The 16,089-nt window shown below is 43.7% G+C and overlaps 1 long non-coding RNA gene across 1 annotated transcript; it reads left to right on the top strand.

Moving 5' to 3' along the window:
- The first annotated feature begins 14,783 nt into the window (after positions 1 to 14,783).
- Positions 14,784 to 15,646, top strand: LOC120949662 (uncharacterized). Its single transcript, XR_005751055.2, has 3 exons — positions 14,784 to 15,235; positions 15,298 to 15,376; positions 15,446 to 15,646. It is a non-coding gene; the product is annotated as an uncharacterized LOC120949662 (long non-coding RNA).
- Positions 15,647 to 16,089: the final 443 nt, after the last annotated feature.

Genomic DNA, 16,089 nt, shown 5'->3' on the forward strand with positions numbered 1-16,089 from the left:
GGGATCTGACCGAAGATGATGAATTTGCCACATAGTGCGCGAACGATGATGAGTGACCAAATGTTTGTTGTATTAGTGACCACGATACTGCCGAAAAATTAAAATCTCCAAACAAAAATATTAGATCATTAGTTTTTGCATGGTTTACTATTGCACTTACACTTTCAATCACAGATGTAAGAGTATCTGTGTCGTTAGCTCGATTAGGAGGAATGTAAACAGTCCCGATGAATATCGTGCAAGATGATAGGCGAACGGTAACCCACACTTGCTCAAGTGAGTTACGAGGTAGAGTGAGTTCACGGGTGTTCATTAAGGATGAGCATGCGATCAGTGCGCCACCACCACGAGTATGAATACTATTAGACAAGCTACGATCACATCTATACACCGAATAGCCCGGGTCAAACAGTAGCGATGATGGAATTGAATTGTCAAGCCAGGTTTCGGTGAGTATTATTATCTGATATTTAGCGTCCAATGTGTTCAATCCGAATTCTGTGAGTTTGGTACGTAGTCCTCTAACATTTTGGTAGTGAAAATGTATATCACATGGTTTCAAAGCAGTGTCAGTCGGTTTGGCATGTGAAATGTTTTTAATATCGCGAACTGAAAACATTTTCAAGTGAGTTGCTGTGTTAGTGCGTGCGTGGTCATTACATGAAGTGTTAGTGTGCGAATAGCGACTGGCTGATGCTTCTTGTGTGCGTAAGCTTCATGAGCTGTGTTCGTGATGAACGTCATTGTTTTGAGCCGTACGATCAGCTGGGATAGGTGAATGCTCCATATCGTGCACTATTGGGTGTACATTACTAGGTGATGAACTATTTGGCTTTTCATTGATGGTTTGCTCTGCCGGTTTCGGAATATTATCGATAGGCACTACATTGATGCTTTGAAGTGGGGTTTCATGTGCATTCATCGGTGTGAGACAAGCCAAAGTATGGGATGAGGCTGGGCGGTTATCACGTAGTATAAATTCACGTACACGTAGATTAGAAGGCCAAACCGAGAACGATAACACAGTTTCACGAAGGTGAGCCGGGATGCGAACCTTAAACGACATCGGTCTAGCCAAAGTGGTGTCGAAATTTTTGCCCATCAAGCTAAATGCAATGACGTCGGTTGTGGCCAGCCGTCGTTTCACAGATTCCACGACTTGTTCACAGGAAGTGCCAGGAGCAATGTTAGCTAAATGAAGCCACATTTTGGGTACAAAGCGGTTTTGAACGGTTGGAAGGTTTGGAGAATCGTTATCCGTGCCATAAATAGCAATTGGCTGGCGAGAAGTGATGTTATTTGTGGTGTTAATATTGTTGTGCTCAGCAAGTGACGGTACGGCTATGTTATTGTTGATATTGTTATTATTGATGTTTGTTGTTCTTTTGGCGATAGCAGGTGAAGTGTTTGTATCACTGACCAACTCGGAGAATAGTCTCTTCGCTGGTAAAACTCTGCGCAATTTGGCAGGAGGGTGACTGCTCAGTGGTGTTCTCTTCTGCGATTCATTAAGCTGCAATAGACCAGTACGAATTTCTTTTGCTAGAGGTTCAAGTGCAGATTTGAGACTATTGGCGACGGCATCCATTGTTGTTTGTATGCTCGACTGGGCCAAAGCTTGTTTGATGTATTTAGTGCGAGGATTAATAATCACATTGTTGCACGCTAGGCAGCACCAGTGGAGTTGATGGTATTCGTTGGTTAGCTTTAGTGCATTCTCGGGAATGCGCGAACAGCGGATGTGGAACGGTGAGTTGCAAATATAACAGCTAATCAGGTCTTCGGTGATCTCGGTTGCGCAAGAGTTGCAAGTATGCTTCATTTTGAAAAGGAATTCACAGGTCGATGCCTTGACCGGTTAATAGACGCACTACGCGGGTGATGCGACCGACGAGCAATTGAAGAAGAAATAGCACAAATGCTAAAAGTATGTACAATACGTTGTGGGCAAGCTCACTACACAACTTTTTTACTTAGAGAAAACTGATTGTTTGTTAAAATAACCGAAATACGGAAAATAAATCACGGAGCTATACGTAATATATATATATATATATATATATATATATATATATATATATATATATATATATATATATATATATATATATATATATATATATATATATATATATATATATATATATATATATATATATATATATATATATATATATATATATATATATATATATATATATATATATATATTTATAGGTATAATAGATATTTATATCACTTTATTATTTTATTATTCAACATGCCCGTCATGGGTTCAATCCCCAAACAGACCGTGCCGCCATACGTAGGATTGACTATCCTGCTATGGGGGGGAATCAATTAGTCACTGAAAGCCAAGCCCACAAGTGGGTACAGGCAGGCCTTGACCGACATCGGTTGTTGAGCCAGAGAAGAAGAAGAAGAAGAATCACTTTATTATTATAGATATTTGTATGTATATTTATATTCCGATATATTTTATGTTTTTAATATTAATATTAATTTTTAAAACTGATGAAAACTTTTTTTACTGGGAATAGATAACAAAACATTTTCAAAATGTTACATACCTCTAAGTTCAGTTCACTTCAATCATTTAAAGCAAAATTTAAAGCAAAACGTTACATTGAAAACAACTTTCGCGCGCTTCTTACGGTCTCTCAATGGTACGTTATTTTAAAATTGAGCGCCAAGTGAGCGCCTTCTGACAGCCGCGGCGAACGGATCTCGTCGTTCGAAGCCCATAGTCGTCCCGAGTATAACTATTTCTTTCATACTCCTGCATGAAGTCGATTCCCATCGAGTTCAGTACTTAGTGTAGGCAAACCATTTTTTAAAATATTTAATAAATGATTTTTTATCACCCAAAATATTGAAAAAGAATCAGAACAATTACCAACTTGCTTTTACATAACGTTTTTCAAAACCATTAACCTTAATTTATGGCATTTTTCTGATATTCGAAAATTTCCGCAGCTCAATGAGTTGCGGATTTTTCGCCATACAAAGCGGAACGATCGAATTTTTGTAGCATAGTTCATTTTGCTCGTGAGTGTCATGGTATACCAGTTTTCAAAAAGACCAGTAAAATGAACACCTTGGCGGCGAAATGAGTGTCAAATGACACCAAAATGACAGCCGGATCGATCGAATTTTTTCGATCGAAAAATTGTGCTGAGGCCGACTGTATTTGGACAGCGTCACTCAAATCACTCAAAAAATACACTCATTTTGCCGGACGGGCAGTCCCGACAGACAAAGAGAACGAAATTTTCAGGCGAGGGGTAGGTAGAAACATGCGGTGGGGGTCCGGCCCGAAGTCGGATCCAAAGTCCGTTGTTTTGGGCTCGAAATTAAAAATGGCGGATGGAGCGCTACCACGGAGAGAATGCGCTCTCTTGCTTGCCTTTAAAATACACGAGGCGCTCTCGCTGTAAAGAACGCTCGCTCGCGCTGTTTCATCGTATTTTCCTCAAACCCCTTCCTTCCCGTTTCTTTCGGCTTGCGCAGCGCTGAACTGGCACCCCCTTCCACTTGATTCCAGCGAATTGCGCTGCGCTGGACTGACACCCCCTCCCGCTCGTTTCTTTCGTAGCGCGCTGTGCGCTTCCCTTCATTCGGACTTGGTGCACCCGAATCAAAACAAAATCTTGAACACATCAAACTTGGTTTATATTTTATCACTTTTATTGCAAATAAAGGAGCATTTTCACACATAGCTTCACACCATCTTGCCACAAAATCACACAAATTCTTAATATAATAAAAATCGTCGTATTTCAAAGAGCCGTCTAACCGCGTGGATCCCGTTGTTGATGTTCGATACAGCAAAAATAAACATTGAAATAAAGCAGCGCAAATCACACATTTAAGATAAATGGTGAAAGAAAAGCGCAGCTTCATTTCAATGTGCACAACACTTCAACACTTAGCGAAACTTCGATCGCCCGGGACTTAGGCTAACACGTGCGCGGCCTTTCACGGCGAACGCTTGAGCTGAACTGACGATTTCGTGTGGTGGCAAGAAAGGGAGCGCACAGAGGAACACTCGCTGCACTAGTGCGAGCGAGACACCGATACCCGCATGCCGCTGCAAGAAAACCAAACTGAGCGCGCAGGCTGAAAGAGAACGCACACATCCACACATGTGTAATTGTGTGAGTGCAAAAACTGTGTAGAAATCAAAACACGCTCGCGCCGCCGCGTAATTCCGCGTATTTCCAACCGTCTCCCCATGCTTCTACATGCCCTTCGCCTGAAAGTTGCACACTTTTTCATTCTCATTGCTAGTAGGGGTGTCTCTTCGACGAATGAGTTACACCCTCGCGCGAGCCCTCCTCCTCCCCACCCGTAACGCACGGTGCGCTCTGCAGTTCTCAATGTGTTTGTGTTCTTTCGAGCCATGCTACCAACACATCAAAAGCTTCTTGTTTTTCGCTTGCTTTCATGCACTTATTCTAAAACTAAACACAAACACGGTCATTTTTTATTACATTAAACACTTTATTGAAACATAAAGTACACACTAAAGTACACATTTAGAATCCTTAATACTCACGAATGACGTCATACCGGGTCGAGCCAGGCTGCGGGAAACTTGTCGACAATCTGCGTTGCCTCTGTTCATCAAATTCTTACCTGTCGATGCATGCACTGCATGTGCGTCTGTGCACACTGTTTACCCGCTGTGCAAAGCGACGGAAGGCGTTATGGCGTTCTGAGAATTTTATCATGCCTTCCTTTTCTCTCCAACGGCAAATTTGTCGAGCAGCTCGTCGAGCTGCCCGTCCCTGACTCCGCCTCATTCCCCTCGCCTGAGCGCGCTGCCGAAGGTTTGAATGTGTTGGTGCGTCAGACGGCCAATCGCTGTCAGCCATCGTCCGTGCTCTTTCCCTCCCTAGCGCTATCTCATTCTCGCGTGTGGTCAATGCTCGCGAGCTGTTGTGGCGCCTAAAAATGCCGTTAACAAACATTGCGGCGATGAAGTTGTATTTTCACAAATCAAACCACAAAATCGCAACAAGTTCAATCGCTGCAATGTAAAAATGACTAAGGAAACGCCAGCTCAAGCTGGAGGGTTTGCTGTGCAACGCGCAGAACCCTAATTCGCATTAACACATTCAGCCCGGCGCTGATTTTCATCAACTTTTCATTCCGTCGGTATCTAGAGCGCAAGCTAAGCTTTTGCTTTCGTCTGTTGTGGATTAAATAGATATGCTAAGCATCCTGCGCATGTTTGTGAGTGTGCGTGTGTATGCAAAACTGTCGCCAAATGTAATTTCTTCCGGAATGTTATGATCCATCGGTCAAAGAAAGGAGGGTGTTCATGAAAGGCGGAAAGACGAATTGAGGCCCCTGAGGAGGGGGTAGTGGCACACAGCTGTTGGGAGATTGAACAGTATACTTAAATTGCCGGCGAGAAGGGGGGTGGCCATGGGACCCCTACGATCATCGGTCACAGGCCCTAAAATTGTTGTCGCCATGGGGGGAGGGGAGGTGCAAATGGTTCTCCAGCCACGGAGCCCTAACGACCATCTTTCCCGGGGCCCTTGTCGCTAATAATCTGTCCACTTGTAGACATACGGCATACTACAGCCTAGAAATCTTCGGCGACCGCCTAGTCCGCCTACCGTTAGGTCCGCCGCTAGTTCATGACGGTGTTTTTTTTTTATCGTGGAGGTGCATCCTTCCCCCTGCCTGCAGGGCCCGCGACACCGCCATCATTCCGCACATCTGTATGCCCGTCGTGGGTTCTAACCGCGTATGAACCGTTCGTCGTAGCAAGAACTGACTATCCGGCTACGTGGTACTCAAGTCCTGAAAAGGCCAGCATGACCGCGTAGGCCATTACGCCAATAATAATAATAATAATAAGAAGAAGAAGAACTTAGCATAGCAGTCCACACTCGGGGAAGGTTTTTGTTTTGACTTTGGTGCTGCCGGGTCTACTGCTGTGACGCGACAAATGCACGGAATGCACTCGACCAAAACATGAACCTACCGATCCGAACCCATTCCAAGGCATTGCCGGTCAATCGGCGTCATGATAACTACTCCAAACCAACAAGCCACCAGATTCTGGACGGACAGGTGCAGCACCATACGCGCACCGTAATAAACAAATCCAGAACCCTCTTTTGTATGGATTCAATTCAAAATGTTGTTTCCACTTGCGCCCGCTTGCTGAATTGTTGCTGAATGAAGAAATAAATGTGCAACATATCGCACGCACGTTTGCTTAGATCGTGTGTCTTTTTAATACCCCCAACAGCAGAGCCGATCGCAAAGATGTCAATACCAATGGTTGTGTTGTCTCTCAGGTAGCGAGATCGAAAATGCGTGGTATTTTGTAGCCGCAGCGGATGAAAATGTACCCATCAGAATCAAATAGTTTTGGGGTTTCCAAACGCACGCACACACACAAACACACAAACACGCGCGCGCAAACTCACACACAAACACGCACGCGCAAACTAACACACACACACAAGCGCAAACTCACACACACACACACACACATTCGCGCGCGCGCACACATGCATGAACGCGCGCACGCCAGCACGCACGCACGCACACACACACGCACGTACGCGCGCCCGCGAGCATGAAAGCGCACACGCCAGCGCGCACCCACGAAAGCGCGCTCGCGAGCACGCACCCCTGAAGTCGGGCAAGCACGCACTCCTCCCCCCCACTAGACCACCCCCCCCCCCTCCACGCATGATCGATTACGGCTACCTTATCGGTAGAACGGTTGGTTCAGCTTTCTTGTAGCATCCTCATCCTTAGCGCCGGGCGGGGTGGGGGATCGCGACATGATAGAGTGAACGGCCACTTTCCCCGCGCTGTGTGTGTGTGTGTGTGACGAGACCCAAAAACTCGAGAAAGATTTCGGCACATTAAAAAAAAAATTTATAGCCACTATACATTGTGCTACATGATGCTTAGAAGGTCGTTGAAGCATCAAACATGTTCAAATAAAAAAATATTAGATTAGTGTTAGACGTTCTCCTACGCTTGTTTTAAATAGGCTTCTTCACCCTCAATTGGCAGGGGCATCGAATGGTCTCATCAGCAGCGGCACGAAATAAAATAAACCATCAATACACCGATAACACTCTGAATCCCAATCCAACTTCTCCCACAGCGTCTCAAGGTCACACACAAATTAATAAATGCTAACACCCACCAATAACAATACACAACCGCAATGCACATATGAGTATCAACGCATACACCACAACAGCCAATCAGCTGGTGGCGGAAGGCACGGGCTGAAGCGCAAGTAAGGCAAGGCAGGGCGAGGGAGGGAGAAGAAGCGGACGAAAAAATGGGCGCCAATTTTTTAACATTTTTTTGACCGTTTTTTTTTTTTGCTCCGCCGCCATACATAGTTCGTCCATTTCGCCAGAAGATGGCGCTAAACTTGCTCGACCCAGCGCAGAAATCGCTGAAGAACAGCGCGGGAGACCAGGCCAAATCTGCGCTGGCCAGCGCAGATTTTGGTGCATTTTCTGCGCTGGAAACTGCTCGAATTTGCGCAGCGGGTATTCACTGCACACTTCACCAAAACACACCGGCGCACGAGACTTATAACGAAATGCGCATCAACGCACAAACACTGCGCGCGGGACTTAGAACGAAACGCGCACAACCATCTCCGGCAAAGCGTCGCGCTGTACTGGTGGTGTTGTACGCGTAGGAGGGGGGGACATACGGAGCGATGGTTCGATGCTGTAGTGTAAGCGAGACAACACGATGTGACGAGCAGCTCCAAGTTGAGCTCGCTGAAAGAAGACACACACACACATTCACAGACGGCTCGTCAAAGCACGGTATTTGTATTGGTGTTAGTGAAGCGCGCGTGTAAAACAGAATGCGAACCCTCATCGCAGCGCGTTTCTCCGTGCTTCCTCAAGCTTCCTCATACCCCTCGGCCTGAATCACTCAAAATTTGGGGTCTCATTGTTTGCGTGGACTATAATGAAAGAAAAATGTTTTGTGGCATATTCAAAGAAATATTCAGTAAATTGCTTAAAATGCCCATTTTGCCCCACTTTCCGTTAAGCAATACAGAACTTATTTTTAAACGCACTATGGGTGTTACAAGTAAGGCGGCCCATATAACAATTTTCACCACAAATTCACCTAAAAACCTCTTGATTTCAGCAAAACAAGAGGTTTGGTGAATATGACGTCATATGCAAACGGCGTTTTGCGAAAAAAGGGGGTGGGGCCACGGCCGTGCGTGGCTTATACCTGTATCCGCTCTGTTCGCTCTGTATTTGTATTTATGTGTGTATTGTGCACAGCTGTTCTTGGTGCGTTGTGGCTTTTAATCTGAGGGCGGATCTTCGTTTCTCTCGCACGTTTTTTTTCGCTGCGTTTCTTTGCTGTGATTGAAGAGAATATTGGAGGAAGAGCGTAATCATTTAGGTTTTCATACTTTACCGGCGTTGTGTTGGATCTATCGTTAATGTTTTCGGCTATCTTGGTTGCACGTACCTGCCTACGCTATGAGTGAACAAAATACTATTCAATGCGTTCTTGTTTCTTGCCATCAATCTCTACGCAAAATAAGTGGCCGAGCGAGTCTTGGAGATCGAAAGGATTCTTTGAGTTCGCTAGAAAGTCTTGAGAAGTAAAACCCTAGCGCGTTCGCAAGTCAATTTGTCTTTGTTTTCTCCTCCATCTGAAAATCATGAATGTGGCCATTTAGGGCCAAGCTACTAGCGATGTATATTCATATTCATATTCATATTTATTTGTCTACCTTTTGGTTACACAAATGCTTAAATAATACTTATTACCTATGTTCCTAACCTAACAAAAATTAACACGAATTATCAAAAATTTGAGAAAAAAAATTTTTTTTAGAAAATTAGAATCTAAAAATTAAAAATTAAAAATTAAAAATTAAGGCAGCACGGGATTATGGAGGGTTCTGATGCGGGATCGGAAAGAGGATAAGGGAAGGTTGAAATCAAACATAGAATATACACAGTTAAATCGACGAATTGCACGAAGAAGGGGGTCATTACGGCCCACTGCAGTTCGGCGGGAAGGGATCACTAGGGGAGGGCGGTTTCGAAGAACACAGTTAGGGGCGTAGAAAGGGATAGAAGAAAGAAGGGAAGGAGAATCAATATTACCAAGGAGTAATGCGGCAATAAAGGAGGATTGGGCATGGGAACGGCGGTTTTCCAATAGTTCCAGGCTAAGCTGCCGACACCTGTCCTCGTAAGGAGGTATGGGGGAGGACAATCTACCCAGGATTTTACATATAGCAAACCTGGTGAACGATCGCTGCACCCGCTCGATACGTTCCACGTGGGTTCGAGCTGTAGGGGACCAGACTACTGAGCAGTACTCCAAAATCGATCTGACCAGAGAGCAGAACAGAGTCTTCAGGCACATTGGGTCGGAGAAATCGCACGCAATTTTCTTTAGGAGACCCAATGTTTTCCGCGCCTGATTGACAACTGAGTCAATGTGGTGGCTGAAGGTGAGGCCTCTGTCAAGCAAGACACCGAGGTCTTTTACGACACAAACACGATTGACTTGTACAGAATTTAGGACGTACGAGTAAGTGATTGGAGACTGCGAACGACTAAACGAAATGACGTTACACTTATCAGGACATAATGTGAGGGAATTACTAGAACACCAAGACGAAAAACGACCAAGAATATTTTGTAGGGAAATGCAATCTCTAGGAGACGAAACTGGGAGAAAGATTTTGAGGTCGTCTGCGTAGCAGAGGAAACACTCAGGAGGGAGGGTGGTACGGACATCATTAATAAAAATTATGAACAGCAAAGGACTTAGAACACTACCTTGCGGTACGCCTGCACTACATGAAAAGGGAGTCGAAAACATATCATTAAATTTAACACTGTAGGAACGATAACATAGAAAAGAACGTAACCAAGATACAAAAAGATTATTGACGTCAAGTTGTGAAATTTTATTTAGAAGTAAGGAATGAGGAATACGATCAAATGCAGATTTGAAGTCAGTATAAATAGTATCAACTTGTTTAACTGACTCTAACTGGGATGATACGAAAGAGGTGAAGGACATAAGGTTAGTTGTTGTAGAACGGTTAGGAAAAAAGCCATGTTGCTGAGGGATAATAGTAGAAGAGGTGAGTTTAAACACATAGGTATGGATAATATGCTCAAATACCTTGGTTATTGCGCATTGTATTGAGATGCCACGGTAATTGGAAATGACAGACGGGTTACCTTTTTTGTGAATGGGAACTAGCCATGCTCGCTTCCACAATAAAGGGAATGAAGACGAGGACAAAGATAGGTTAAATAATTTTACCAATAGAGGGACGAATAGAAAAGGTGACTTTTTTAAAACCGAGGCTGGTATTCCATCCGGTCCAGGGGAGAAGGATGGCTTAAGTTTTTTAAGAGCTTCAGAGACTGTATTAACATTGACAATACCCTCAGCCCATGCGACGGAGTTTAAACCAGGCCATATGCCCTCAGATTCTGTCAAAGGTTGACTCTCCGGTCTAGACAGACCATTGGCGAAATGCTCAGCGAATAGGGAACAGGTGTCAGCAGCATTGTCCGTAGTGACCGAACCGAGCGACATGGAAGTAGGAAGGGAAGAGGGATTACGACGCTTCTTGGCATAAGACCAAAAAAGTTTAGGATTACGGTATAACATGCATTGAAGCCTTCCAAGATACAACCTATAACTGGCCCGATTATAAATACGAAAAGCAGAAGCGGCATATTTGAAAACTCTACGATTATACTCAGAAGGAGTTGAACCGAGTTTTTTGAGGGCACGTGTCCTATCCGCCTTTAATGACCGCAATGTAGCATCATAACAAGGAAGGCGAGAGGAGGGTTTAGAACGAGGACAACATAAAGAGAGAGCTGCCTTAACAATATTACTAAATTGCTCCACCGCTACGTCCACAGTGGAGGGAGAATCGGTTCTAATTTCTAAAAAATTCCAATCAGAGTTGGTTATGATTTCCTTAAATTTTTCTAAGTTCATTTTCCGAAAATTCAACTCAGATTTGTTATCTCTAACATTATTACCATTATGCGGTAAAGGAACATTTACTACGAATTCCAGAGGTGGGTGATAATGATCTAATTTAACAATAGGGTCAATACTACAAGAAACTGGTGAACATGAATATGTCACTAACTCATTAACAAAAACTAAATCTAGTTGCCTCCGAAAAATATTTACGACCCCTGAAAGTTGACGCAGATTGAATTCAGCTAATCCGTCTATAAAGTAGTATGAGGCAGGGTTAACGGCAAGCGGTGCGAAATAATCCTCATTTTGAGACCACGATAGTCCAGGTTGATTGAAATCACCGCATAAGACAAACAAATCCCTATCTTTCATGCGAGATTGTATTAATGTAATTGTATTGAAGAATGAGTCTAACGTGTCTGTATTCGAGCTGAGGTTTGGAGGTAAATACACACCACCAACAAAGAGTGAGTGACCGTTCAGTTTAATTTGAATCCATAAAAGTTCTAACGAGCATTGGGATACTTCAATGTGCAGCGACAAGAGCTTAGCGGAACAGGCAATGAGTACACCACCGCCGCGAGAGCAGCTACTGTTAGCGCTTGAACGATCACAACGATAGACGGTATACTTTCGGTCACAGAAGAGGGATGAAGGAATCGAATCGTCCAGCCATGTCTCAGTTAGTATTATGACATCATAGCTCGCAACTTCGAGAGAGATGCGAAGATCCGAAAGTTTGGTTTTGAGACCGCGAGTGTTTTGATAGTAAAATTTTAACGGAGATTTAGAGTGCGAGTGTGTAAGTAGTGTTGCTATTGCTGCTGTGATGATCGAGGAGGTGACGTCGAGACTGCAGTGTTGTTGGTGGAGGCAGTAATGTTGTTGTTTGTTTCCATATGAATAGATACATCAGTGTTTGTGGTGACAGGTACGTGTGTATTTGTTGGTGCTGTAGTGGTAGTGGTCAGGGGATTTGTCGACAATGTAGAAATAGGAGCATTCCTACGATCCGTGAACTCTTTGAAGACAGTTCCGATCGGCCACGATGAGCATAATAATGCTTTCTCCTTATAATCCGGCGACAAACCGACTTTAAACGAAGAGAAAGTCAGAGTGCGGACATCGCGGTTAAGTGGCACCAGCTTAAAAACGGTGACATCCTCGATGCCGATTTGCTCCTTGACGAAAGTCTCCACTTCTAAGATTGTGGCTGTCGGGCGGCAGCGCGACAGGTACAACCAGAATTTAGGCGTTTCTGGTGGTAGGAGCAATGTGGCATGAGCTGAAGTGGCGATGGGTGCGGTGCCATTTAGAAGCGGAGAGGTGGCGACAACGGACGGCGGAGAACGGTCCATTAAACGACGTTTTGCCGGGTTGCTAAGTTCGGTGGCTGGTGTTGACGAAAGAACTGGTGCTTTGGATGTCGATGTCTTGCGTTGAATGGTGAATGTAGAAGTGTGTGAAACAGGACGAGTATCTGTGTGTTGATCGAGTGAGGATAGCATCGTGCGTTTTAGCGATTCCGCGGCAGCATCCATACGTGTTTGGAACTCAGCTGACAGCTGAGAATTGAGATCGGTGAGTGCCGCCGTTAGCTCAGCAATCATCACTGAGTGTCCGTTGCGGCGATTCTCCGAACAATTGTGGCAAAGCCACAGAATTTGAGAATCTTCTTTGATGAGATCCTTGACTGCGGCACTACTCACACCAAGACACGAACGATGAGCCCATCGCTTGCAGAAGCCGTCGCAAGTGTAAGTAAGTTCCTCGGATGACGAAGCACGGGCGCAGGTCAAACAGTGATCAGCCATGACGATTCAACAGGCTCACCGCGCCAAGGAGTATACACTTTATATCACTTATACAGGCTTTGAGCACTTGAGTATATGAACAGTTTATTGAGGCTTGCACAACTGATAATCAAAACACAGTGCAATGATAGAACCAGATCGGAATTTGCGAAAATAAGTGCACAAAACGGAAATAAAGCGGAGCGAAATGTGGTACGTGCTATCAGTGTGAGTGTAGGCGAAGGAATTTGAAAAAAAACACCGGATTCGCTACCGAATTACTCCACAATAATCGCAAGTTGTGAAATGTAGATGCAATCTCGGTAATGTTTGGTGTCATCTGTTGTAGCCGACCAGGACTGGCCGGTTGCGTTAGTCGGTAACTTCAGCCGTCGTATTCGTTGGATCCATCCGAAGCCGATTCCAAACAGCTCGTGACGGTTGCGGATGGCTTCGGACGGTTCCAGGCGAATGCGTCGATGGGCAAAGGTAGTCATTCAAACTTTCCGATTTTACGTACAAAACGGCCGTAAATACAAACGGTACCGTTTCGCAAAAAGTTTTTTGATTGATTCAAACGATCATCAGCGAAGACCTACCGGCTTTTTTAATAAGAGCGGCATGTATTAAAATTGAGCAAGCTATAGCAAGCGCAAATATTCTTGCTCTTCGTATGTGTGGCTCTTCTCTTATCCCTTTAGCTACACTCTCTCCATGTGTTGTCACGCTCCTTGTTTTATATCACTCTTTCTCTTTCTTTGTCACCGCTCATTATAGCATCCTCGCTCTCCGTATGTGTTGCTGTTTGCTTCCTACATAGCTTCTTCAATTTCTTCCTCATCCTTTGTTACTCCTCGCCATGGCATTCTCGCTCTCCTTATGTGTTGCTCTTCGCTTCCCCCTTTACAGGGTTTACCTAGCCAATCGGGCGTCGTCAAAACGTTATCGGTCGCCGTAAATACTTTTTCGGGCGACGGAAACCCTCAATTGGGCACTGTCATTTCTATTCGGGCCTTGTGAAGTATGAATCGGGCATAGTACAGAATGAATTGGGCCTACTTTATATTTTGTTGCTTTCTAGCTGCAAAACAATACTTTTTTGCGAGTAGTTTAACTGATATGTAAGAAAATTCACTATTTTTTAGTTTAATTGCATAAAAAATTATTCAAAATCCTTTTTTTAAATTTTTACTTCAACGCCGTACAATGCAATTTGGTTTTATATATATTTTTTTAATATAATATGTTTGGTGATTTAATTAGGTAAACATTTTAAAATAACACATAATAAGTTAAACAACATGCAAAATACGTATTTTTAAACTGCTTCATGGATCAAACACACCGGAGCGACCGGATTTGACATCTTCAAGAGTAGGACGCTTTCATTCTGTACTATGCCCGATTCATACTTCACAAGGCCCGAATAGAAATGACAGTGCCCAATTGAGGGTTTCCGTCGCCCGAAAAAGTATTAACGGCGACCGATAACGCTTTGACGATGCCGGATTGGCTAGGTAAACCCTGTATTTCATTCCCCTTTCTTTGAATTAACAGAGCCTCTCGCTCGTCGCAACCTGTTTCTCGCTATCTCACACCCCGTTAGCCATAGAAATAATTCCCCATTGTTATATGGGGGCGTTCTAACACGCCACAACACCACATCCAACACGAAAAAACCAAGGTGTTATAAATGACAAGGTGAAGTTGTTCAGAGCAAAATGACATTTCTCGACTTGACATATCTCTTCCTGGGGCTCTAGCAAGGATAATGTATTTAGAAGGTTGATTTTTATCGCTTTTGCTGGGCGACATTGTGGGGGACATCTGTCACTCTCTGCATACAAATTTCATTACCCCGCCCCAACCCCCTCCCCGATTTTTATACCGGAGCCCCCGGAAGAGAAATGTCAAGTCGAGAAATGTCATTTTGCTCTGAACAACTTCACCTTGTCATTTATAACACCTTGGTTCGGATTGAATCAAAATCCGATCTTCTCAGAGGTGAGCGAATCAATAGTGAGAAAGCCATGGTGAGTAGCCATAGTGAATTATCGAAAAAAAGCCAAATCTCACGCCTTTCAATGTGCGTTTTTGTTTCGTGTGGCCATGGCTGCATATACGTCATACCTGTGGTTCCTGCGGTGTGTGTTGTGTGGTATTGTGTGTCGGTGTGAATTTTGTGCTGCGTGTGGAAGTTACTGGTGGAAAGTGGGTGGAAGGGACAATGTGTAAACTTTTATTGTGTTGAATTTAACGGCGGTGTGGCTGGTGTCGATCCATGTGCTGGTGTTCATCATCCCGGGTGTGCTGTACATAGGCTATTCCTCGCGCGCTAGGACGATCCAGTTACAAAGCAGCAAAATGCGGCGCTCAATGAACGACGGTAGTGCGGTAAAATCATGCATAGCCTGTTACGCGGTAAGGTACTGTTGTATAATTTGTAGTGCTTTATATGTGTGTAAGGTTTTTTTTTAATTATTTGTAGGTGCTTTTTGAAGCGTTTGTTTTAGATTTCTGCTCTGATTTTATAGTTAGTAACAAAGATCAACCTAAATCTGGATTATGTAGGTATTTAAGGTGTTTTTTTGTTTATTATGTAATTTCGTTAAAATTATTTTTGCTTGGTATTTCAGATTAATGATGGTAAATTTTGGATCGTCAAATACGGTTAGTGTAGAGTAGGACATGTCCGTCGCGGAGTCGTAAGTTCAAGTATAGAGTGGATCGAGCCCCGTCCGGCTGCAATGACTGATTTATCCAGCTGCGTCGTAATGGATGAGTCTCAAACGTTGTAATAGGCTGGCATGATCGAGCAGGTCGTTACACCAAATCGATAAAGTTTTAAAAATAAAAAGCGATAAAAACTAATACTGTAGAGATAAATTTGAAAAGAAACCCCGATTTGTGGGGATGATTTGTTTTATTTAAGTTGAGCGCAATATATGTATACGTTGAACTTAAGTTTAGTAAAGTAAATATAACTATTAGTCAAATATATTGGGAATACGCTTAATCTGTGTTCTTTGCGTGTATAATACTCACCGTAAAATTATGTTTTGTTAAACCCGACCCTTTGGCACCAATCGAACCAGACATCCAACTCGAAGAAACGTATAGAGTTATATGGAGGTGCTCTGCTAGACATCTCGAACAAACAAGACTCGAACCTGTTGAATGAATGGAATATTTTTTTATGTTGGATGTCGTGTTAGATTAGTACCAGAGGGCCGGGTAGCTATCGGCTTCAATTTTCCTGTTGAGTGCTATACTTGAACTT

This window comes from Anopheles coluzzii, chromosome 2 (assembly GCF_943734685.1).
Source record: "Anopheles coluzzii chromosome 2, AcolN3, whole genome shotgun sequence".
Classification (NCBI taxonomy): Eukaryota; Metazoa; Arthropoda; class Insecta; order Diptera; family Culicidae; genus Anopheles; species Anopheles coluzzii.